The sequence below is a fragment of the Eschrichtius robustus genome, chromosome 5, assembly GCF_028021215.1.
Source record: "Eschrichtius robustus isolate mEscRob2 chromosome 5, mEscRob2.pri, whole genome shotgun sequence".
In the NCBI taxonomy this organism is placed as follows: Eukaryota; Metazoa; Chordata; class Mammalia; order Artiodactyla; family Eschrichtiidae; genus Eschrichtius; species Eschrichtius robustus.
Window position 1 is genome coordinate 105192927 of NC_090828.1, and position 27558 is coordinate 105220484.

The window sequence follows — 27558 nt, forward strand, 5'->3', positions numbered from 1 at the left end:
GGAACTGCGTTGAAAAGTGAAAACTGAGGTACCATTCAATCCAGCAGGCACACCACTGGGCCTCTCACCTGAGAAGACCAGGATCGAAAAGACACAGGCTGCAAATGCTGCACTGCAGCCTTATTCAAAATAGCCAAGATGGGAAGCAACCAAAATGTCCATCAACAGGTGAATGGATAAAGAAGAAGGAGTCCATGTACACAATGGAATATTAGCCATGGAAAACAATGAAACACTGCTCTTTGAGGCACCAGAGATGAGCCTGGAGATAATCACAAAACATGAGGTAAGTCGGAAAGCAAAAGACCTATATCCTATGATATCCCTTAGAGGCGTTATCTAATCACTGACACAAATGAACATATTTCCACAGAGAAAGACACTCACAGACTTAGAAAACCAACTATGCTCATCTAAAAGGAAAGGTGGGGGGAATGGATAAATGAGATTAGTGTTACTATACATATCCAAATACATATTATATACATATTTCAAAACGACCGACCATATAGCTAGGGAGGTCTACAGAACACTCTGTAATATTTTACATGGGAAGAGGATCTGTAGAGTAGACATATATAATGTACAAATGAACCAGATTGTGTACCCCTAGGACAAACAATATTCTAGTCCTTACCCCGATTAAAAAAATTAACAAAAACAAGAAGTAATGAGACCTAAACTTATGGGGGTTTCTCCTGGCACATTCCATTCTAATTTACAACCTAGGAACACGACTTCCAGAAAGGCTCTGCTGCCCTAGTACTCAGATTTGGGAATGGAGAAATGCTGCCTCCTTGTGGCCATTTCCCACAACAGCAGCTTTCAACCCACTGCTAAAGGTCACTAAATATTCACCAACTTGCCATTCTGTAAATGACACCTGCCCTCCAAATAAATCCTGGGATCAAAAATGGAGCAAAAATTTCAAAAGAGGGCAACCTTCCAAGAAGACAATTTCAAGAGCTATGTGGTACTCACAGCTTTTCCTTTAAAGAAGAGGAAAGAAAAAGGTGTGGGAAAATGATATATTTTAGGAATTTTTAAAGACATGCAAACCCAAATTACAAAAACCTATCAGCTCACAGCAGTCAGAATGGCCATCAGCAAAAATGTTTCAAAAAATAAATGCTGAAGGGACTGTGGAGGAATGCGTACACTCGGCCCTAAGGGGGACGTGGTAAGAGCCACTAATGAAAACACAATGGAAGTGCCTTGAAAAGGTAAACACTGAGCTACCCGTCAATCAGTCATACTCACTGCTGGGCCTATCCCCTGAGAAAATGAGAATCAAAACGTCACAGGCTGGCAATCCTGCACTCCAGCCATATTGACCATAGCCAACATTTGGAAGCAATGAAAATGTCCATCAACAGAGGAACGCACCAAGAAGAACTGTTCCATGTACACAATGTAATATTGCTCCAATAATAAATATAAGGTAAATTTAAAAGACAAACATAAGTAAGGAGACATCAGCATTTGTGGGTTTCTTCAGGCACATTCCACTCTAATTTATAACCGAGGAACACCACTGGCCGGAAGGCCTGTTGCCCTAGTACCAGCATGGGGAACGTAGAAAGACCGCCACCCTCTGGCCGTTACCTGCAAACGCAGGTTTAAGCCTGTGCTAATGGTCACCGCAAAATGTCTTCAGGGAGGTAATGGCCAAAAAATTTTAAAATTATGACATACATACTTTAAGAAAACACTTTGAAGAACTAAGCGGTACTCACAGCCTGAAAAATGAAAAGGACCTGCCTTAAAGCTCAGTTTTAATGGATCATGAGACACATGCAAATTCAGCCACAAAGACGTATCAGCTCACACCAGTCAGAATAACCATCAGTAAAAAACCACAAAGAATAAATGCTGAAGGTGCTGTGGAGAAATGCAAACCCTCCACTTTAAGTGGGATGTAACCTGGAGAGAGCCACTCATGAGAGCAGAGTGGAGGTGCCGTTAAAAGGTAAACATTGAGCTACCGTACGATCCAGAGGCTTATTCCTGGACCTATAACCTAAGAAGACAGAATTGGAAAGAAAGAGGCAGGCAAATCTGCATTGCACAGTATTACCATAGCCAAGATATGGAAGTCACCAAAAAGTCCACCGACAGATGGGTGGACAAAGAAGAACTGCTACATGTACAGATGGATTATGAGCTAGCGATAAAATGAAGCAATGCCATTTGCAGCACCATAGATGACTCTAGAAGTAATCACGCAACTTGGAATAAGTGAGAAAGCGAAAGACACATATCCTATCATACCACATAGAGGTGTTACCTAAAAATTGATACAAACGAAGATACTTCCACAGAGAAAGGCAATCACAGATTCAGTACAAAAACTTAAGGTTCACCAAATGGAAAGGTGTGAGGATTGGGTACATTACCATATTGAGGTGAACAGAGATATACAAACACACGTGAAATATATAATCACCAAAGACCTACAGAATACCAAGAGAAGACTACTCAACATTGTGTCATAACCTACACGGGAAGAGATTCCAAAGAAGAATAGATATATGTATATGTGTGAAGGAACCACGTCTTGCACACCTAGACCAAACAAACCATTGTAATCGAATTTGCTGTGATAAAGAATAAAAATTTTGTTAAAAATACAAACAAGAAGGAATGACACATACACTTAAAGGGCTTTTTCCCGGCACATTCCATTGTACTTTACAACCTAGAACACGACTTCCATTAAGGCTCTGTTGCCCTAGTGACCAGATTTGGTAAAGGAGAAATGCTGCCCCCTTGTGGCCGTTTCCCGCAAGAGCAGCTTTAAACCCACAGCTACTGGTCACTTAAAATTCACAAGGGCTCAGGGCTGTAAAGGACACCTGCCGTCAAAAATTGTGCTCAGGTGGGGAATGGACAAAAGAAATTCAAAACAGGCGAATGTTTCAAGAAGATAGTATGCAGAGGTAAGTATTCCTCACTCTCTTTAAACAAAAAAACAGGAAAATGGGTAAAAGCTCAACCTCAGGAATTATTAGACTCATGCAATCTAATCAACCAAAAGGTTTCAACTCACACCTGTCGACTGACCGTCAGCAAAAAGTCTACCAACAATAAATGCTGACGGGGTTGTAGAGAACTGTGTAACCTCTAGGTGCTGGTGGGAAGGAAAGTGGTTAACAGCCAATAATGACTACCGAAAGGAACTGCGTTGAAAAGTGAAAACTGAGGTACCATTCAATCCAGCAGGCACACCACTGGGCCTCTCACCTGAGAAGACCAGGATCGAAAAGACACAGGCTGCAAATGCTGCACTGCAGCCTTATTCAAAATAGCCAAGATGGGAAGCAACCAAAATGTCCATCAACAGGTGAATGGATAAAGAAGAAGGAGTCCATGTACACAATGGAATATTAGCCATGGAAAACAATGAAACACTGCTCTTTGAGGCACCAGAGATGAGCCTGGAGATAATCACAAAACATGAGGTAAGTCGGAAAGCAAAAGACCTATATCCTATGATATCCCTTAGAGGCGTTATCTAATCACTGACACAAATGAACATATTTCCACAGAGAAAGACACTCACAGACTTAGAAAACCAACTATGCTCATCTAAAAGGAAAGGTGGGGGGAATGGATAAATGAGATTAGTGTTACTATACATATCCAAATACATATTATATACATATTTCAAAACGACCGACCATATAGCAAGGGAGGTCTACAGAACACTCTGTAATATTTTACATGGGAAGAGGATCTGTAGAGTAGACATATATAATGTACAAATGAACCAGATTGTGTACCCCTAGGACAAACAATATTCTAGTCCTTACCCCGATTAAAAAAAATAACAAAAACTAGAAGTAATGAGACCTAAACTTATGGGGGTTTCTCCTGGCACATTCCATTCTAATTTACAACCTAGGAACACGACTTCCAGAAAGGCTCTGCTGCCCTAGTACTCAGATTTGGGAATGGAGAAATGCTGCCTCCTTGTGGCCATTTCCCACAACAGCAGCTTTCAACCCACTGCTAAAGGTCACTAAATATTCACCAACTTGCCATTCTGTAAATGACACCTGCCCTCCAAATAAATCCTGGGATCAAAAATGGAGCAAAAATTTCAAAAGAGGGCAACCTTCCAAGAAGACAATTTCAAGAGCTATGTGGTACTCACAGCTTTTCCTTTAAAGAGGAAAGAAAAGGTGTGGGAAAATGATATATTTTAGGAATTTTTAAAGACATGCAAACCCAAATTACAAAACCCTATCAGCTCACAGCAGTCAGAATGGCCATCAGCAAAAATGTTTCAAAAAATAAATGCTGAAGGGACTGTGGAGGAATGCGTACACTCGGCCCTAAGGGGGACGTGGTAAGAGCCACTAATGAAAACACAATGGAAGTGCCTTGAAAAGGTAAACACTGAGCTACCCGTCAATCAGTCATACCCACTGCTGGGCCTATCCCCTGAGAAAATGAGAATCAAAACGTCACAGGCTGGCAATCCTGCACTCCAGCCATATTGACCATAGCCAACATTTGGAAGCAATGAAAATGTCCATCAACAGAGGAACGCACCAAGAAGAACTCTTCCATGTACACAATGTAATATTGCTCCAATAATAAATATAAGGTAAATTTAAAAGACAAACATAAGTAAGGAGACATCAGCATTTGTGGGTTTCTTCAGGCACATTCCACTCTAATTTATAACCGAGGAACACCACTGGCCGGAAGGCCTGTTGCCCTAGTACCAGCACGGGGAACGTAGAAAGACCGCCACCCTCTGGCCGTTACCTGCAAACGCAGGTTTAAGCCTGTGCTAATGGTCACCGCAAAATGTCTTCAGGGAGGTAATGGCGAAAAAATTTTAAAATTATGACATACATACTTTAAGAAAACACTTTGAAGAACTAAGCGGTACTCACAGCCTGAAAAATGAAAAGGACCTGCCTTAAAGCTCAGTTTTAATGGATCATGAGACACATGCAAATTCAGCCACAAAGACGTATCAGCTCACACCAGTCAGAATAACCATCAGTAAAAAACCACAAAGAATAAATGCTGAAGGTGCTGTGGAGAAATGCAAACCCTCCACTTTAAGTGGGATGTAACCTGGAGAGAGCCACTCATGAGAGCAGAGTGGAGGTGCCGTTAAAAGGTAAACATTGAGCTACCGTACGATCCAGAGGCTTATTCCTGGACCTATAACCTAAGAAGACAGAATTGGAAAGAAAGAGGCAGGCAAATCTGCATTGCACAGTATTACCATAGCCAAGATATGGAAGTCACCAAAAAGTCCACCGACAGATGGGTGGACAAAGAAGAACTGCTACATGTACAGATGGATTATGAGCTAGCGATAAAATGAAGCAATGCCATTTGCAGCACCATAGATGACTCTAGAAGTAATCACGCAACTTGGAGTAAGTGAGAAAACGAAAGACCCATATCCTATCATACCACATAGAGGTGTTACCTAAAAATTGATACAAACGAAGATACTTCCACAGAGAAAGGCAATCACAGATTCAGTACAAAAACTTAAGGTTCACCAAATGGAAAGGTGTGAGGATTGGGTACATTACCATATTGAGGTGAACAGAGATATACAAACACACGTGAAATATATAATCACCAAAGACCTACAGAATACCAAGAGAAGACTACTCAACATTGTGTCATAACCTACACGGGAAAAGATTCCAAAGAAGAATAGATATATGTATATGTGTGAAGGAACCACGTCTTGCACACCTAGACCAAACAAACCATTGTAATCGAATTTGCTGTGATAAAGAATAAAAATTTTGTTAAAAATACAAACAAGAAGGAATGACACATAAACTTAAAGGGCTTTTTCCCGGCACATTCCATTGTAATTTACAACCTAGAACACGACTTCCATTAAGGCTCTGTTGCCCTAGTGACCAGATTTGGTAAAGGAGAAATGCTGCCCCCTTGTGGCCGTTTCCCGCAAGAGCAGCTTTAAACCCACAGCTACTGGTCACTTAAAATTCACAAGGGCTCAGGGCTGTAAAGGACACCTGCCGTCAAAAATTGTGCTCAGGTGGGGAATGGACAAAAGAAATTCAAAACAGGCGAATGTTTCAAGAAGATAGTATGCAGAGGTAAGTATTCCTCACTCTCTTTAAACAAAAAAACAGGAAAATGGGTAAAAGCTCAACCTCAGGAATTATTAGACTCATGCAATCTAATCAACCAAAAGGTTCCAACTCACACCTGTCGACTGACCGTCAGCAAAAAGTCTACCAACAATAAATGCTGACGGGGTTGTAGAGAACTGTGTAACCTCTAGGTGCTGGTGGGATGGAAAGTGGTTAACAGCCAATAATGACCACCGAAAGGAACTGCGTTGAAAAGTGAAAACTGAGGTACCATTCAATCCAGCAGGCACACCACTGGGCCTCTCACCTGAGAAGACCAGGATCGAAAAGACACAGGCTGCAAATGCTGCACTGCAGCCTTATTCAAAATAGCCAAGATGGGAAGCAACCAAAATGTCCATCAACAGGTGAATGGATAAAGAAGAAGGAGTCCATGTACACAATGGAATATTAGCCATGGAAAACAATGAAACACTGCTCTTTGAGGCACCAGAGATGAGCCTGGAGATAATCACAAAACATGAGGTAAGTCGGAAAGCAAAAGACCTATATCCTATGATATCCCTTAGAGGCGTTATCTAATCACTGACACAAATGAACATATTTCCACAGAGAAAGACACTCACAGACTTAGAAAACCAACTATGCTCATCTAAAAGGAAAGGTGGGGGGAATGGATAAATGAGATTAGTGTTACTATACATATCCAAATACATATTATATACATATTTCAAAACGACCGACCATATAGCAAGGGAGGTCTACAGAACACTCTGTAATATTTTACATGGGAAGAGGATCTGTAGAGTAGACATATATAATGTACAAATGAACCAGATTGTGTACCCCTAGGACAAACAATATTCTAGTCCTTACCCCGATTAAAAAAAATAACAAAAACAAGAAGTAATGAGACCTAAACTTATGGGGGTTTCTCCTGGCACATTCCATTCTAATTTACAACCTAGGAACACGACTTCCAGAAAGGCTCTGCTGCCCTAGTACTCAGATTTGGGAATGGAGAAATGCTGCCTCCTTGTGGCCATTTCCCACAACAGCAGCTTTCAACCCACTGCTAAAGGTCACTAAATATTCACCAACTTGCCATTCTGTAAATGACACCTGCCCTCCAAATAAATCCTGGGATCAAAAATGGAGCAAAAATTTCAAAAGAGGGCAACCTTCCAAGAAGACAATTTCAAGAGCTATGTGGTACTCACAGCTTTTCCTTTAAAGAAGAGGAAAGAAAAAGGTGTGGGAAAATGATATATTTTAGGAATTTTTAAAGACATGCAAACCCAAATTACAAAAACCTATCAGCTCACAGCAGTCAGAATGGCCATCAGCAAAAATGTTTCAAAAAATAAATGCTGAAGGGACTGTGGAGGAATGCGTACACTCGGCCCTAAGGGGGACGTGGTAAGAGCCACTAATGAAAACACAATGGAAGTGCCTTGAAAAGGTAAACACTGAGCTACCCGTCAATCAGTCATACCCACTGCTGGGCCTATCCCCTGAGAAAATGAGAATCAAAACGTCACAGGCTGGCAATCCTGCACTCCAGCCATATTGACCATAGCCAACATTTGGAAGCAATGAAAATGTCCATCAACAGAGGAACGCACCAAGAAGAACTCTTCCATGTACACAATGTAATATTGCTCCAATAATAAATATAAGGTAAATTTAAAAGACAAACATAAGTAAGGAGACATCAGCATTTGTGGGTTTCTTCAGGCACATTCCACTCTAATTTATAACCGAGGAACACCACTGGCCGGAAGGCCTGTTGCCCTAGTACCAGCATGGGGAACGTAGAAAGACCGCCACCCTCTGGCCGTTACCTGCAAACGCAGGTTTAAGCCTGTGCTAATGGTCACCGCAAAATGTCTTCAGGGAGGTAATGGCCAAAAAATTTTAAAATTATGACATACATACTTTAAGAAAACACTTTGAAGAACTAAGCGGTACTCACAGCCTGAAAAATGAAAAGGACCTGCCTTAAAGCTCAGTTTTAATGGATCATGAGACACATGCAAATTCAGCCACAAAGACGTATCAGCTCACACCAGTCAGAATAACCATCAGTAAAAAACCACAAAGAATAAATGCTGAAGGTGCTGTGGAGAAATGCAAACCCTCCACTTTAAGTGGGATGTAACCTGGAGAGAGCCACTCATGAGAGCAGAGTGGAGGTGCCGTTAAAAGGTAAACATTGAGCTACCGTACGATCCAGAGGCTTATTCCTGGACCTATAACCTAAGAAGACAGAATTGGAAAGAATGAGGCAGGCAAATCTGCATTGCACAGTATTACCATAGCCAAGATATGGAAGTCACCAAAAAGTCCACCGACAGATGGGTGGACAAAGAAGAACTGCTACATGTACAGATGGATTATGAGCTAGCGATAAAATGAAGCAATGCCATTTGCAGCACCATAGATGACTCTAGAAGTAATCACGCAACTTGGAATAAGTGAGAAAACGAAAGACACATATCCTATCATACCACATAGAGGTGTTACCTAAAAATTGATACAAACGAAGATACTTCCACAGAGAAAGGCAATCACAGATTCAGTACAAAAACTTAAGGTTCACCAAATGGAAACGTGTGAGGATTGGGTACATTACCATATTGAGGTGAACAGAGATATACAAACACACGTGAAATATATAATCACCAAAGACCTACAGAATACCAAGAGAAGACTACTCAACATTGTGTCATAACCTACACGGGAAGAGATTCCAAAGAAGAATAGATATATGTATATGTGTGAAGGAACCACGTCTTGCACACCTAGACCAAACAAACCATTGTAATCGAATTTGCTGTGATAAAGAATAAAAATTTTGTTAAAAATACAAACAAGAAGGAATGACACATACACTTAAAGGGCTTTTTCCCGGCACATTCCATTGTACTTTACAACCTAGAACACGACTTCCATTAAGGCTCTGTTGCCCTAGTGACCAGATTTGGTAAAGGAGAAATGCTGCCCCCTTGTGGCCGTTTCCCGCAAGAGCAGCTTTAAACCCACAGCTACTGGTCACTTAAAATTCACAAGGGCTCAGGGCTGTAAAGGACACCTGCCATCAAAAATTGTGCTCAGGTGGGGAATGGACAAAAGAAATTCAAAACAGGCGAATGTTTCAAGAAGATAGTATGCAGAGGTAAGTATTCCTCACTCTCTTTAAACAAAAAAACAGGAAAATGGGTAAAAGCTCAACCTCAGGAATTATTAGACTCATGCAATCTAATCAACCAAAAGGTTTCAACTCACACCTGTCGACTGACCGTCAGCAAAAAGTCTACCAACAATAAATGCTGACGGGGTTGTAGAGAACTGTGTAACCTCTAGGTGCTGGTGGGAAGGAAAGTGGTTAACAGCCAATAATGACTACCGAAAGGAACTGCGTTGAAAAGTGAAAACTGAGGTACCATTCAATCCAGCAGGCACACCACTGGGCCTCTCACCTGAGAAGACCAGGATCGAAAAGACACAGGCTGCAAAGGCTGCACTGCAGCCTTATTCAAAATAGCCAAGATGGGAAGCAACCAAAATGTCCATCAACAGGTGAATGGATAAAGAAGAAGGAGTCCATGTACACAATGGAATATTAGCCATGGAAAACAATGAAACACTGCTCTTTGAGGCACCAGAGATGAGCCTGGAGATAATCACAAAACATGAGGTAAGTCGGAAAGCAAAAGACCTATATCCTATGATATCCCTTAGAGGCGTTATCTAATCACTGACACAAATGAACATATTTCCACAGAGAAAGACACTCACAGACTTAGAAAACCAACTATGCTCATCTAAAAGGAAAGGTGGGGGGAATGGATAAATGAGATTAGTGTTACTATACATATCCAAATACATATTATATACATATTTCAAAACGACCGACCATATAGCAAGGGAGGTCTACAGAACACTCTGTAATATTTTACATGGGAAGAGGATCTGTAGAGTAGACATATATAATGTACAAATGAACCAGATTGTGTACCCCTAGGACAAACAATATTCTAGTCCTTACCCCGATTAAAAAAAATAACAAAAACAAGAAGTAATGAGACCTAAACTTATGGGGGTTTCTCCTGGCACATTCCATTCTAATTTACAACCTAGGAACACGACTTCCAGAAAGGCTCTGCTGCCCTAGTACTCAGATTTGGGAATGGAGAAATGCTGCCTCCTTGTGGCCATTTCCCACAACAGCAGCTTTCAACCCACTGCTAAAGGTCACTAAATATTCACCAACTTGCCATTCTGTAAATGACACCTGCCCTCCAAATAAATCCTGGGATCAAAAATGGAGCAAAAATTTCAAAAGAGGGCAACCTTCCAAGAAGACAATTTCAAGAGCTATGTGGTACTCACAGCTTTTCCTTTAAAGAAGAGGAAAGAAAAAGGTGTGGGAAAATGATATATTTTAGGAATTTTTAAAGACATGCAAACCCAAATTACAAAAACCTATCAGCTCACAGCAGTCAGAATGGCCATCAGCAAAAATGTTTCAAAAAATAAATGCTGAAGGGACTGTGGAGGAATGCGTACACTCGGCCCTAAGGGGGACGTGGTAAGAGCCACTAATGAAAACACAATGGAAGTGCCTTGAAAAGGTAAACACTGAGCTACCCGTCAATCAGTCATACCCACTGCTGGGCCTATCCCCTGAGAAAATGAGAATCAAAACGTCACAGGCTGGCAATCCTGCACTCCAGCCATATTGACCATAGCCAACATTTGGAAGCAATGAAAATGTCCATCAACAGAGGAACGCAACAAGAAGAACTCTTCCATGTACACAATGTAATATTGCTCCAATAATAAATATAAGGTAAATTTAAAAGACAAACATAAGTAAGGAGACATCAGCATTTGTGGGTTTCTTCAGGCACAATCCACTCTAATTTATAACCGAGGAACACCACTGGCCGGAAGGCCTGTTGCCCTAGTACCAGCATGGGGAACGTAGAAAGACTGCCACCCTCTGGCCGTTACCTGCAAACGCAGGTTTAAGCCTGTGCTAATGGTCACCGCAAAATGTCTTCAGGGAGGTAATGGCCAAAAAATTTTAAAATTATGACATACATACTTTAAGAAAACACTTTGAAGAACTAAGCTGTACTCACAGCCTGAAAAATGAAAAGGACCTGCCTTAAAGCTCAGTTTTAATGGATCATGAGACACATGCAAATTCAGCCACAAAGACGTATCAGCTCACACCAGTCAGAATAACCATCAGTAAAAAACCACAAAGAATAAATGCTGAAGGTGCTGTGGAGAAATGCAAACCCTCCACTTTAAGTGGGATGTAACCTGGAGAGAGCCACTCATGAGAGCAGAGTGGAGGTGCCGTTAAAAGGTAAACATTGAGCTACCGTACGATCCAGAGGCTTATTCCTGGACCTATAACCTAAGAAGACAGAATTGGAAAGAAAGAGGCAGGCAAATCTGCATTGCACAGTATTACCATAGCCAAGATATGGAAGTCACCACAAAGTCCACCGACAGATGGGTGGACAAAGAAGATCTGCTACATGTACAGATGGATTATGAGCTAGCGATAAAATGAAACAATGCCATTTGCAGCACCATAGATGACTCTAGAAGTAATCACGCAACTTGGAGTAAGTGAGAAAGCGAAAGACACATATCCTATCATACCACATAGAGGTGTTACCTAAAAATTGATACAAACGAAGATACTTCCACAGAGAAAGGCAATCACAGATTCAGTACAAAAACTTAAGGTTCACCAAATGGAAACGTGTGAGGATTGGGTACATTACCATATTGAGGTGAACAGAGATATACAAACACACGTGAAATATATAATCACCAAAGACCTACAGAATACCAAGAGAAGACTACTCAACATTGTGTCATAACCTACACGGGAAAAGATTCCAAAGAAGAATAGATATATGTATATGTGTGAAGGAACCTCGTCTTGCACACCTAGACCAAACAAACCATTGTAATCGAATTTGCTGTGATAAAGAATAAAAATTTTGTTAAAAATACAAACAAGAAGGAATGACACATAAACTTAAAGGGCTTTTTCCCGGCACATTCCATTGTAATTTACAACCTAGAACACGACTTCCATTAAGGCTCTGTTGCCCTAGTGACCAGATTTGGTAAAGGAGAAATGCTGCCCCCTTGTGGCCGTTTGCCGCAAGAGCAGCTTTAAACCCACAGCTACTGGTCACTTAAAATTCACAAGGGCTCAGGGCTGTAAAGCACACCTGCCGTCAAAAATTGTGCTCAGGTGGGGAATGGACAAAAGAAATTCAAAACGGGCGAATGTTTCAAGAAGATAGTATGCAGAGGTAAGTATTCCTCACTCTCTTTAAACAAAAAAACAGGAAAATGGGTAAAAGCTCAACCTCAGGAATTATTAGACTCATGCAATCTAATCAACCAAAAGGTTCCAACTCACACCTGTCGACTGACCGTCAGCAAAAAGTCTACCAACAATAAATGCTGACGGGGTTGTAGAGAACTGTATAACCTCTAGGTGCTGGTGGGATGGAAAGTGGTTAACAGCCAATAATGACCACCGAAAGGAACTGCGTTGAAAAGTGAAAACTGAGGTACCATTCAATCCAGCAGGCACACCACTGGGCCTCTCACCTGAGAAGACCAGGATCGAAAAGACACAGGCTGCAAAGGCTGCACTGCAGCCTTATTCAAAATAGCCAAGATGCGAAGCAACCAAAATGTCCATCAACAGGTGAATGGATAAAGAAGAAGGAGTCCATGTACACAATGGAATATTAGCCATGGAAAACAATGAAACACTGCTCTTTGAGGCACCAGAGATGAGCCTGGAGATAATCACAAAACATGAGGTAAGTCGGAAAGCAAAAGACCTATATCCTATGATATCCCTTAGAGGCGTTATCTAATCACTGACACAAATGAACATATTTCCACAGAGAAAGACACTCACAGACTTAGAAAACCAACTATGCTCATCTAAAAGGAAAGGTGGGGGGAATGGATAAATGAGATTAGTGTTACTATACATATCCAAATACATATTATATACATATTTCAAAACGACCGACCATATAGCAAGGGAGGTCTACAGAACACTCTGTAATATTTTACATGGGAAGAGGATCTGTAGAGTAGACATATATAATGTACAAATGAACCAGATTGTGTACCCCTAGGACAAACAATATTCTAGTCCTTACCCCGATTAAAAAAATTAACAAAAACAAGAAGTAATGAGACCTAAACTTATGGGGGTTTCTCCTGGCACATTCCATTCTAGTTTACAACCTAGGAACACGACTTCCAGAAAGGCTCTGCTGCCCTAGTACTCAGATTTGGGAATGGAGAAATGCTGCCTCCTTGTGGCCATTTCCCACAACAGCAGCTTTCAACCCACTGCTAAAGGTCACTAAATATTCACCAACTTGCCATTCTGTAAATGACACCTGCCCTCCAAATAAATCCTGGGATCAAAAATGGAGCAAAAATTTCAAAAGAGGGCAACCTTCCAAGAAGACAATTTCAAGAGCTATGTGGTACTCACAGCTTTTCCTTTAAAGAAGAGGAAAGAAAAAGGTGTGGGAAAATGATATATTTTAGGAATTTTTAAAGACATGCAAACCCAAATTACAAAAACCTATCAGCTCACAGCAGTCAGAATGGCCATCAGCAAAAATGTTTCAAAAAATAAATGCTGAAGGGACTGTGGAGGAATGCGTACACTCGGCCCTAAGGGGGACGTGGTAAGAGCCACTAATGAAAACACAATGGAAGTGCCTTGAAAAGGTAAACACTGAGCTACCCGTCAATCAGTCATACCCACTGCTGGGCCTATCCCCTGAGAAAATGAGAATCAAAACGTCACAGGCTGGCAATCCTGCACTCCAGCCATATTGACCATAGCCAACATTTGGAAGCAATGAAAATGTCCATCAACAGAGGAACGCACCAAGAAGAACTCTTCCATGTACACAATGTAATATTGCTCCAATAATAAATATAAGGTAAATTTAAAAGACAAACATAAGTAAGGAGACATCAGCATTTGTGGGTTTCTTCAGGCACAATCCACTCTAATTTATAACCGAGGAACACCACTGGCCGGAAGGCCTGTTGCCCTAGTACCAGCATGGGGAACGTAGAAAGACCGCCACCCTCTGGCCGTTACCTGCAAACGCAGGTTTAAGCCTGTGCTAATGGTCACCGCAAAATGTCTTCAGGGAGGTAATGGCCAAAAAATTTTAAAATTATGACATACATACTTTAAGAAAACACTTTGAAGAACTAAGCGGTACTCACAGCCTGAAAAATGAAAAGGACCTGCCTTAAAGCTCAGTTTTAATGGATCATGAGACACATGCAAATTCAGCCACAAAGACGTATCAGCTCACACCAGTCAGAATAACCATCAGTAAAAAACCACAAAGAATAAATGCTGAAGGTGCTGTGGAGAAATGCAAACCCTCCACTTTAAGTGGGATGTAACCTGGAGAGAGCCACTCATGAGAGCAGAGTGGAGGTGCCGTTAAAAGGTAAACATTGAGCTACCGTACGATCCAGAGGCTTATTCCTGGACCTATAACCTAAGAAGACAGAATTGGAAAGAAAGAGGCAGGCAAATCTGCATTGCACAGTATTACCATAGCCAAGATATGGAAGTCACCAAAAAGTCCACCGACAGATGGGTGGACAAAGAAGATCTGCTACATGTACAGATGGATTATGAGCTAGCGATAAAATGAAGCAATGCCATTTGCAGCACCATAGATGACTCTAGAAGTAATCACGCAACTTGGAGTAATTGAGAAAGCGAAAGACACATATCCTATCATACCACATAGAGGTGTTACCTAAAAATTGATACAAACGAAGATACTTCCACAGAGAAAGGCAATCACAGATTCAGTACAAAAACTTAAGGTTCACCAAATGGAAAGGTGTGAGGATTGGGTACATTACCATATTGAGGTGAACAGAGATATACAAACACACGTGAAATATATAATCACCAAAGACCTACAGAATACCAAGAGAAGACTACTCAACATTGTGTCATAACCTACACGGGAAGAGATTCCAAAGAAGAATAGATATATGTATATGTGTGAAGGAACCACGTCTTGCACACCTAGACCAAACAAACCATTGTAATCGAATTTGCTGTGATAAAGAATAAAAATTTTGTTAAAAATACAAACAAGAAGGAATGACACATACACTTAAAGGGCTTTTTCCCGGCACATTCCATTGTACTTTACAACCTAGAACACGACTTCCATTAAGGCTCTGTTGCCCTAGTGACCAGATTTGGTAAAGGAGAAATGCTGCCCCCTTGTGGCCGTTTCCCGCAAGAGCAGCTTTAAACCCACAGCTACTGGTCACTTAAAATTCACAAGGGCTCAGGGCTGTAAAGGACACCTGCCATCAAAAATTGTGCTCAGGTGGGGAATGGACAAAAGAAATTCAAAACAGGCGAATGTTTCAAGAAGATAGTATGCAGAGGTAAGTATTCCTCACTCTCTTTAAACAAAAAAACAGGAAAATGGGTAAAAGCTCAACCTCAGGAATTATTAGACTCATGCAATCTAATCAACCAAAAGGTTTCAACTCACACCTGTCGACTGACCGTCAGCAAAAAGTCTACCAACAATAAATGCTGACGGGGTTGTAGAGAACTGTGTAACCTCTAGGTGCTGGTGGGAAGGAAAGTGGTTAACAGCCAATAATGACTACCGAAAGGAACTGCGTTGAAAAGTGAAAACTGAGGTACCATTCAATCCAGCAGGCACACCACTGGGCCTCTCACCTGAGAAGACCAGGATCGAAAAGACACAGGCTGCAAAGGCTGCACTGCAGCCTTATTCAAAATAGCCAAGATGGGAAGCAACCAAAATGTCCATCAACAGGTGAATGGATAAAGAAGAAGGAGTCCATGTACACAATGGAATATTAGCCATGGAAAACAATGAAACACTGCTCTTTGAGGCACCAGAGATGAGCCTGGAGATAATCACAAAACATGAGGTAAGTCGGAAAGCAAAAGACCTATATCCTATGATATCCCTTAGAGGCGTTATCTAATCACTGACACAAATGAACATATTTCCACAGAGAAAGACACTCACAGACTTAGAAAACCAACTATGCTCATCTAAAAGGAAAGGTGGGGGGAATGGATAAATGAGATTAGTGTTACTATACATATCCAAATACATATTATATACATATTTCAAAACGACCGACCATATAGCAAGGGAGGTCTACAGAACACTCTGTAATATTTTACATGGGAAGAGGATCTGTAGAGTAGACATATATAATGTACAAATGAACCAGATTGTGTACCCCTAGGACAAACAATATTCTAGTCCTTACCCCGATTAAAAAAATTAACAAAAACAAGAAGTAATGAGACCTAAACTTATGGGGGTTTCTCCTGGCACATTCCATTCTAATTTACAACCTAGGAACACGACTTCCAGAAAGGCTCTGCTGCCCTAGTACTCAGATTTGGGAATGGAGAAATGCTGCCTCCTTGTGGCCATTTCCCACAACAGCAGCTTTCAACCCACTGCTAAAGGTCACTAAATATTCACCAACTTGCAATTCTGTAAATGACACCTGCCCTCCAAATAAATCCTGGGATCAAAAATGGAGCAAAAATTTCAAAAGAGGGCAACCTTCCAAGAAGACAATTTCAAGAGCTATGTGGTACTCACAGCTTTTTCTTTAAAGAGGAAAGAAAAGGTGTGGGAAAATGATATATTTTAGGAATTTTTAAAGACATGCAAACCCAAATTACAAAACCCTATCAGCTCACAGCAGTCAGAATGGCCATCAGCAAAAATGTTTCAAAAAATAAATGCTGAAGGGACTGTGGAGGAATGCGTACACTCGGCCCTAAGGGGGACGTGGTAAGAGCCACTAATGAAAACACAATGGAAGTGCCTTGAAAAGGTAAACACTGAGCTACCCGTCAATCAGTCATACCCACTGCTGGGCCTATCCCCTGAGAAAATGAGAATCAAAACGTCACAGGCTGGCAACCCTGCACTCCAGCCATATTGACCATAGCCAACATTTGGAAGCAATGAAAATGTCCATCAACAGAGGAACGCACCAAGAAGAACTCTTCCATGTACACAATGTAATATTGCTCCAATAATAAATATAAGGTAAATTTAAAAGACAAACATAAGTAAGGAGACATCAGCATTTGTGGGTTTCTTCAGGCACAATCCACTCTAATTTATAACCGAGGAACACCACTGGCCGGAAGGCCTGTTGCCCTATTACCAGCATGGGGAACGTAGAAAGACCGCCACCCTCTGGCCGTTACCTGCAAACGCAGGTTTAAGCCTGTGCTAAAGGTCACCGCAAAATGTCTTCAGGGAGGTAATGGCCAAAAAATTTTAAAATTATGACATACATACTTTAAGAAAACACTTTGAAGAACTAAGCGGTACTCACAGCCTGAAAAATGAAAAGGACCTGCCTTAAAGCTCAGTTTTAATGGATCATGAGACACATGCAAATTCAGCCACAAAGACGTATCAGCTCACACCAGTCAGAATAACAATCAGTAAAAAACCACAAAGAATAAATGCTGAAGGTGCTGTGGAGAAATGCAAACCCTCCACTTTAAGTGGGATGTAACCTGGAGAGAGCCACTCATGAGAGCAGAGTGGAGGTGCCGTTAAAAGGTAAACATTGAGCTACCGTACGATCCAGAGGCTTATTCCTGGACCTATAACCTAAGAAGACAGAATTGGAAAGAAAGAGGCAGGCAAATCTGCATTGCACAGTATTACCATAGCCAAGATATGGAAGTCACCAAAAAGTCCACCGACACATGGGTGGATAAAGAAGAACTGCTACATGTACAGATGGATTATGAGCTAGCGATAAAATGAAACACTGCCATTTGCAGCACCATAGATGACTCTAGAAGTAATCACGCAACTTGGAGTAAGTGAGAAAACGAAAGACACATATCCTATCATACCACAAAGAGGTGTTACCTAAAAATTGATACAAACGAAGATACTTCCACAGAGAAAGGCAATCACAGATTCAGTACAAAAACTTAAGGTTCACCAAATGGAAAGGTGTGAGGATTGGGTACATTACCATATTGAGGTGAACAGAGATATACAAACACACGTGAAATATATAATCACCAAAGACATACAGAATACCAAGAGAAGACTACTCAACATTGTGTCATAACCTACACGGGAAAAGATTCCAAAGAAGAATAGATATATGTATATGTGTGAAGGAACCACGTCTTGCACACCTAGACCAAACAAACCATTGTAATCGAATTTGCTGTGATAAAGAATAAAAATTTTGTTAAAAATACAAACAAGAAGGAATGACACATAAACTTAAAGGGCTTTTTCCCGGCACATTCCATTGTAACTTACAACCTAGAACACGACTTCCATTAAGGCTCTGTTGCCCTAGTGACCAGATTTGGTAAAGCAGAAATGCTGCCCCCTTGTGGCCGTTTCCCGCAAGAGCAGCTTTAAACCCACAGCTACTGGTCACTTAAAATTCACAAGGGCTCAGGGCTGTAAAGGACACCTGCCGTCAAAAATTGTGCTCAGGTGGGGAATGGACAAAAGAAATTCAAAACAGGCGAATGTTTCAAGAAGATAGTATGCAGAGGTAAGTATTCCTCACTCTCTTTAAACAAAAAAACAGGAAAATGGGTAAAAGCTCAACCTCAGGAATTATTAGACTCATGCAATCTAATCAACCAAAAGGTTTCAACTCACACCTGTCGACTGACCGTCAGCAAAAAGTCTACCAACAATAAATGCTGACGGGGTTGTAGAGAACTGTGTAACCTCTAGGTGCTGGTGAGATGTAAAGTGGTTAACAGCCAGTAAGGAGTACCAAAAGGAACTGCGTTGAAAAGTGAAAATTGAGGTACCACTCAATGCAACAGGCACACCACTGGGCCTCTCACCTGAGAAGACCAGGATCGAAAAGACACAGGCTGCAAAGGCTGCACTGCAGCCTTATTCAAAATAGCCAAGATGGGAAGCAAACAAAATGTCCATCAACAGGTGAATGGATAAAGAAGAAGGAGTCCATGTACACAATGGAATATTAGCCATGGAAAACAATGAAACACTGCTCTTTGAGGCACCAGAGATGAGCCTGGAGATAATCACAAAACATGAGGTAAGTCGGAAAGTAAAAGACCTATATCCTATGATATCCCTTAGAGGCGTTATCTAATCACTGACACAAATGAACATATTTCCACAGAGAAAGACACTCACAGACTTAGAAAACCAACTATGCTCATCTAAAAGGAAAGGTGGGGGGAATGGATAAATGAGATTAGTGTTACTATACATATCCAAATACATATTATATACATATTTCAAAACGACCGACCATATAGCAAGGGAGGTCTACAGAACACTCTGTAATATTTTACATGGGAAGAGGATCTGTAGAGTAGACATATATAATGTACAATTGAACCAGATTGTGTACCCCTAGGACAAACAATATTCTAGTCCTTACCCCGATTAAAAAAATTAACAAAAACAAGAAGTAATGAGACCTAAACTTATGGGGGTTTCTCCTGGCACATTCCATTCTAATTTACAACCTAGGAACACGACTTCCAGAAAGGCTCTGCTGCCCTAGTACTCAGATTTGGGAATGGAGAAATGCTGCCTCCTTGTGGCCATTTCCCACAACAGCAGCTTTCAACCCACTGCTAAAGGTCACTAAATATTCACCAACTTGCCATTCTGTAAATGACACCTGCCCTCCAAATAAATCCTGGGATCAAAAATGGAGCAAAAATTTCAAAAGAGGGCAACCTTCCAAGAAGACAATTTCAAGAGCTATGTGGTACTCACAGCTTTTCCTTTAAAGAAGAGGAAAGAAAAAGGTGTGGGAAAATGATATATTTTAGGAATTTTTAAAGACATGCAAACCCAAATTACAAAACCCTATCAGCTCACAGCAGTCAGAATGGCCATCAGCAAAAATGTTTCAAAAAATAAATGCTGAAGGGACTGTGGAGGAATGCGTACACTCGGCCCTAAGGGGGACGTGGTAAGAGCCACTAATGAAAACACAATGGAAGTGCCTTGAAAAGGTAAACACTGAGCTACCCGTCAATCAGTCATACCCGCTGCTGGGCCTATCCCCTGAGAAAATGAGAATCAAAACGTCACAGGCTGGCAATCCTGCACTCCAGCCATATTGACCATAGCCAACATTTGGAAGCAATGAAAATGTCCATCAACAGAGGAACGCACCAAGAAGAACTGTTCCATGTACACAATGTAATATTGCTCCAATAATAAATATAAGGTAAATTTAAAAGACAAACATAAGTAAGGAGACATCAGCATTTGTGGGTTTCTTCAGGCACATTCCACTCTAATTTATAACCGAGGAACACCACTGGCCGGAAGGCCTGTTGCCCTAGTACCGGCATGGGGAACGTAGAAAGACCGCCACCCTCTGGCCGTTACCTGCAAACGCAGGTTTAAGCCTGTGCTAATGGTCACCGCAAAATGTCTTCAGGGAGGTAATGGCCAAAAAATTTTAAAATTATGACATACATACTTTAAGAAAACACTTTGAAGAACTAAGCGGTACTCACAGCCTGAAAAATGAAAAGGACCTGCCTTAAAGCTCAGTTTTAATGGATCATGAGACACATGCAAATTCAGCCACAAAGACGTATCAGCTCACACCAGTCAGAATAACCATCAGTAAAAAACCACAAAGAATAAATGCTGAAGGTGCTGTGGAGAAATGCAAACCCTCCACTTTAAGTGGGATGTAACCTGGAGAGAGCCACTCATGAGAGCAGAGTGGAGGTGCCGTTAAAAGGTAAACATTGAGCTACCGTACGATCCAGAGGCTTATTCCTGGACCTATAACCTAAGAAGACAGAATTGGAAAGAAAGAGGCAGGCAAATCTGCATTGCACAGTATTACCATAGCCAAGATATGGAAGTCACCAAAAAGTCCACCGACAGATGGGTGGACAAAGAAGAACTGCTACATGTACAGATGGATTATGAGCTAGCGATAAAATGAAGCAATGCCATTTGCAGCACCATAGATGACTCTAGAAGTTATCACGCAACTTGGAGTAAGTGAGAAAACGAAAGACCCATATCCTATCATACCACATAGAGGTGTTACCTAAAAATTGATACAAACGAAGATACTTCCACAGAGAAAGGCAATCACAGATTCAGTACAAAAACTTAAGGTTCACCAAATGGAAAGGTGTGAGGATTGGGTACATTACCATATTTAGGTGAACAGAGATATACAAACACACGTGAAATATATAATCACCAAAGACCTACAGAATACCAAGAGAAGACTACTCAACATTGTGTCATAACCTACACGGGAAAAGATTCCAAAGAAGAATAGATATATGTATATGTGTGAAGGAACCACGTCTTGCACACCTAGACCAAACAAACCATTGTAATCGAATTTGCTGTGATAAAGAATAAAAATTTTGTTAAAAATACAAACAAGAAGGAATGACACATAAACTTAAAGGGCTTTTTCCCGGCACATTCCATTGTAACTTACAACCTAGAACACGACTTCCATTAAGGCTCTGTTGCCCTAGTGACCAGATTTGGTAAAGGAGAAATGCTGCCCCCTTGTGGCCGTTTCCCGCAAGAGCAGCTTTAAACCCACAGCTACTGGTCACTTAAAATTCACAAGGGCTCAGGGCTGTAAAGGACACCTGCCGTCAAAAATTGTGCTCAGGTGGGGAATGGACAAAAGAAATTCAAAACAGGCGAATGTTTCAAGAAGATAGTATGCAGAGGTAAGTATTCCTCACTCTCTTTAAACAAAAAAACAGGAAAATGGGTAAAAGCTCAACCTCAGGAATTATTAGACTCATGCAATCTAATCAACCAAAAGGTTTCAACTCACACCTGTCCACTGACCGTCAGCAAAAAGTCTACCAACAATAAATGCTGACGGGGTTGTAGAGAACTGTGTAACCTCTAGGTGCTGGTGAGATGTAAAGTGGTTAACAGCCAGTAAGGAGTACCAAAAGGAACTGCGTTAAAAAGTGAAAATTGAGGTACCACTCAATGCAACAGGCACACCACTGGGCCTCTCACCTGAGAAGACCAGGATCGAAAAGACACAGGCTGCAAAGGCTGCACTGCAGCCTTATTCAAAATAGCCAAGATGGGAAGCAACCAAAATGTCCATCAACAGGTGAATGGATAAAGAAGAAGGAGTCCATGTACACAATGGAATATTAGCCATGGAAAACAATGAAACACTGCTCTTTGAGGCACCAGAGATGAGCCTGGAGATAATCACAAAACATGAGGTAAGTCGGAAAGCAAAAGACCTATATCCTATGATATCCCTTAGAGGCGTTATCTAATCACTGACACAAATGAACATATTTCCACAGAGAAAGACACTCACAGACTTAGAAAACCAACTATGCTCATCTAAAAGGAAAGGTGGGGGGAATGGATAAATGAGATTAGTGTTACTATACATATCCAAATACATATTATATACATATTTCAAAACGACCGACCATATAGCAAGGGAGGTCTACAGAACACTCTGTAATATTTTACATGGGAAGAGGATCTGTAGAGTAGACATATATAATGTACAATTGAACCAGATTGTGTACCCCTAGGACAAACAATATTCTAGTCCTTACCCCGATTAAAAAAATTAACAAAAACAAGAAGTAATGAGACCTAAACTTATGGGGGTTTCTCCTGGCACATTCCATTCTAATTTACAACCTAGGAACACGACTTCCAGAAAGGCTCTGCTGCCCTAGTACTCAGATTTGGGAATGGAGAAATGCTGCCTCCTTGTGGCCATTTCCCACAACAGCAGCTTTCAACCCACTGCTAAAGGTCACTAAATATTCACCAACTTGCCATTCTGTAAATGACACCTGCCCTCCAAATAAATCCTGGGATCAAAAATGGAGCAAAAATTTCAAAAGAGGGCAACCTTCCAAGAAGACAATTTCAAGAGCTATGTGGTACTCACAGCTTTTCCTTTAAAGAAGAGGAAAGAAAAAGGTGTGGGAAAATGATATATTTTAGGAATTTTTAAAGACATGCAAACCCAAATTACAAAAACCTATCAGCTCACAGCAGTCAGAATGGCCATCAGCAAAAATGTTTCAAAAAATAAATGCTGAAGGGACTGTGGAGGAATGCGTACACTCGGCCCTAAGGGGGACGTGGTAAGAGCCACTAATGAAAACACAATGGAAGTGCCTTGAAAAGGTAAACACTGAGCTACCCGTCAATCAGTCATACCCACTGCTGGGCCTATCCCCTGAGAAAATGAGAATCAAAACGTCACAGGCTGGCAATCCTGCACTCCAGCCATATTGACCATAGCCAACATTTGGAAGCAATGAAAATGTCCATCAACAGAGGAACGCACCAAGAAGAACTCTTCCATGTACACAATGTAATATTGCTCCAATAATAAATATAAGGTAAATTTAAAAGACAAACATAAGTAAGGAGACATCAGCATTTGTGGGTTTCTTCAGGCACATTCCACTCTAATTTATAACCGAGGAACACCACTGGCCGGAAGGCCTGTTGCCCTAGTACCAGCATGGGGAACGTAGAAAGACCGCCACCCTCTGGCCGTTACCTGCAAACGCAGGTTTAAGCCTGTGCTAATGGTCACCGCAAAATGTCTTCAGGGAGGTAATGGCCAAAAAATTTTAAAATTATGACATACATACTTTAAGAAAACACTTTGAAGAACTAAGCGGTACTCACAGCCTGAAAAATGAAAAGGACCTGCCTTAAAGCTCAGTTTTAATGGATCATGAGACACATGCAAATTCAGCCACAAAGACGTATCAGCTCACACCAGTCAGAATAACCATCAGTAAAAAACCACAAAGAATAAATGCTGAAGGTGCTGTGGAGAAATGCAAACCCTCCACTTTAAGTGGGATGTAACCTGGAGAGAGCCACTCATGAGAGCAGAGTGGAGGTGCCGTTAAAAGGTAAACATTGAGCTACCGTACGATCCAGAGGCTTATTCCTGGACCTATAACCTAAGAAGACAGAATTGGAAAGAAAGAGGCAGGCAAATCTGCATTGCACAGTATTACCATAGCCAAGATATGGAAGTCACCAAAAAGTCCACCGACAGATGGGTGGACAAAGAAGAACTGCTACATGTACAGATGGATTATGAGCTAGCGATAAAATGAAGCAATGCCATTTGCAGCACCATAGATGACTCTAGAAGTAATCACGCAACTTGGAATAAGTGAGAAAACGAAAGACACATATCCTATCATACCACATAGAGGTGTTACCTAAAAATTGATACAAACGAAGATACTTCCACAGAGAAAGGCAATCACAGATTCAGTACAAAAACTTAAGGTTCACCAAATGGAAACGTGTGAGGATTGGGTACATTACCATATTGAGGTGAACAGAGATATACAAACACACGTGAAATATATAATCACCAAAGACCTACAGAATACCAAGAGAAGACTACTCAACATTGTGTCATAACCTACACGGGAAGAGATTCCAAAGAAGAATAGATATATGTATATGTGTGAAGGAACCACGTCTTGCACACCTAGACCAAACAAACCATTGTAATCGAATTTGCTGTGATAAAGAATAAAAATTTTGTTAAAAATACAAACAAGAAGGAATGACACATACACTTAAAGGGCTTTTTCCCGGCACATTCCATTGTACTTTACAACCTAGAACACGACTTCCATTAAGGCTCTGTTGCCCTAGTGACCAGATTTGGTAAGGGAGAAATGCTGCCCCCTTGTGGCCGTTTCCCGCAAGAGCAGCTTTAAACCCACAGCTACTGGTCACTTAAAATTCACAAGGGCTCAGGGCTGTAAAGGACACCTGCCATCAAAAATTGTGCTCAGGTGGGGAATGGACAAAAGAAATTCAAAACAGGCGAATGTTTCAAGAAGATAGTATGCAGAGGTAAGTATTCCTCACTCTCTTTAAACAAAAAAACAGGAAAATGGGTAAAAGCTCAACCTCAGGAATTATTAGACTCATGCAATCTAATCAACCAAAAGGTTTCAACTCACACCTGTCGACTGACCGTCAGCAAAAAGTCTACCAACAATAAATGCTGATGGGGTTGTAGAGAACTGTGTAACCTCTAGGTGCTGGTGAGATGTAAAGTGGTTAACAGCCAGTAAGGAGTACAGAAAGGAACTGCGTTGAAAAGTGAAAATTGAGGTACCACTCAATGCAACAGGCACACCACTGGGCCACTCACCTGAGAAGACCAGGATCGAAAAGACACAGGCTGCAAAGGCTGCACTGCAGCCTTATTCAAAATAGCCAAGATGGGAAGCAACCAAAATGTCCATCAACAGGTGAATGGATAAAGAAGAAGGAGTCCATGTACACAGTGGAATATTAGCCATGGAAAACAATGAAACACTGCTCTTTGAGGCACCAGAGATGAGCCTGGAGATAATCACAAAACATGAGGTAAGTCGGAAAGCAAAAGACCTATATCCTATGATATCCCTTAGAGGCGTTATCTAATCACTGACACAAATGAACATATTTCCACAGAGAAAGACACTCACAGACTTAGAAAACCAACTATGCTCATCTAAAAGGAAAGGTGGGGGGAATGGATAAATGAGATTAGTGTTACTATACATATCCAAATACATATTATATACATATTTCAAAACGACCGACCATATAGCAAGGGAGGTCTACAGAACACTCTGTAATATTTTACATGGGAAGAGGATCTGTAGAGTAGACATATATAATGTACAAATGAACCAGATTGTGTACCCCTAGGACAAACAATATTCTAGTCCTTACCCCGATTAAAAAAATTAACAAAAACAAGAAGTAATGAGACCTAAACTTATGGGGGTTTCTCCTGGCACATTCCATTCTAGTTTACAACCTAGGAACACGACTTCCAGAAAGGCTCTGCTGCCCTAGTACTCAGATTTGGGAATGGAGAAATGCTGCCTCCTTGTGGCCATTTCCCACAACAGCAGCTTTCAACCCACTGCTAAAGGTCACTAAATATTCACCAACTTGCCATTCTGTAAATGACACCTGCCCTCCAAATAAATCCTGGGATCAAAAATGGAGCAAAAATTTCAAAAGAGGGCAACCTTCCAAGAAGACAATTTCAAGAGCTATGTGGTACTCACAGCTTTTCCTTTAAAGAAGAGGAAAGAAAAAGGTGTGGGAAAATGATATATTTTAGGAATTTTTAAAGACATGCAAACCCAAATTACAAAAACCTATCAGCTCACAGCAGTCAGAATGGCCATCAGCAAAAATGTTTCAAAAAATAAATGCTGAAGGGACTGTGGAGGAATGCGTACACTCGGCCCTAAGGGGGACGTGGTAAGAGCCACTAATGAAAACACAATGGAAGTGCCTTGAAAAGGTAAACACTGAGCTACCCGTCAATCAGTCATACCCACTGCTGGGCCTATCCCCTGAGAAAATGAGAATCAAAACGTCACAGGCTGGCAATCCTGCACTCCAGCCATATTGACCATAGCCAACATTTGGAAGCAATGAAAATGTCCATCAACAGAGGAACGCACCAAGAAGAACTCTTCCATGTACACAATGTAATATTGCTCCAATAATAAATATAAGGTAAATTTAAAAGACAAACATAAGTAAGGAGACATCAGCATTTGTGGGTTTCTTCAGGCACATTCCACTCTAATTTATAACCGAGGAACACCACTGGCCGGAAGGCCTGTTGCCCTAGTACCAGCATGGGGAACGTAGAAAGACCGCCACCCTCTGGCCGTTACCTGCAAACGCAGGTTTAAGCCTGTGCTAATGGTCACCGCAAAATGTCTTCAGGGAGGTAATGGCCAAAAAATTTTAAAATTATGACATACATACTTTAAGAAAACACTTTGAAGAACTAAGCTGTACTCACAGCCTGAAAAATGAAAAGGACCTGCCTTAAAGCTCAGTTTTAATGGATCATGAGACACATGCAAATTCAGCCACAAAGACGTATCAGCTCACACCAGTCAGAATAACCATCAGTAAAAAACCACAAAGAATAAATGCTGAAGGTGCTGTGGAGAAATGCAAACCCTCCACTTTAAGTGGGATGTAACCTGGAGAGAGCCACTCATGAGAGCAGAGTGGAGGTGCCGTTAAAAGGTAAACATTGAGCTACCGTACGATCCAGAGGCTTATTCCTGGACCTATAACCTAAGAAGACAGAATTGGAAAGAAAGAGGCAGGCAAATCTGCATTGCACAGAATTACCATAGCCAAGATATGGAAGTCACCAAAAAGTCCACCGACAGATGGGTGGACAAAGAAGAACTGCTACATGTACAGATGGATTATGAGCT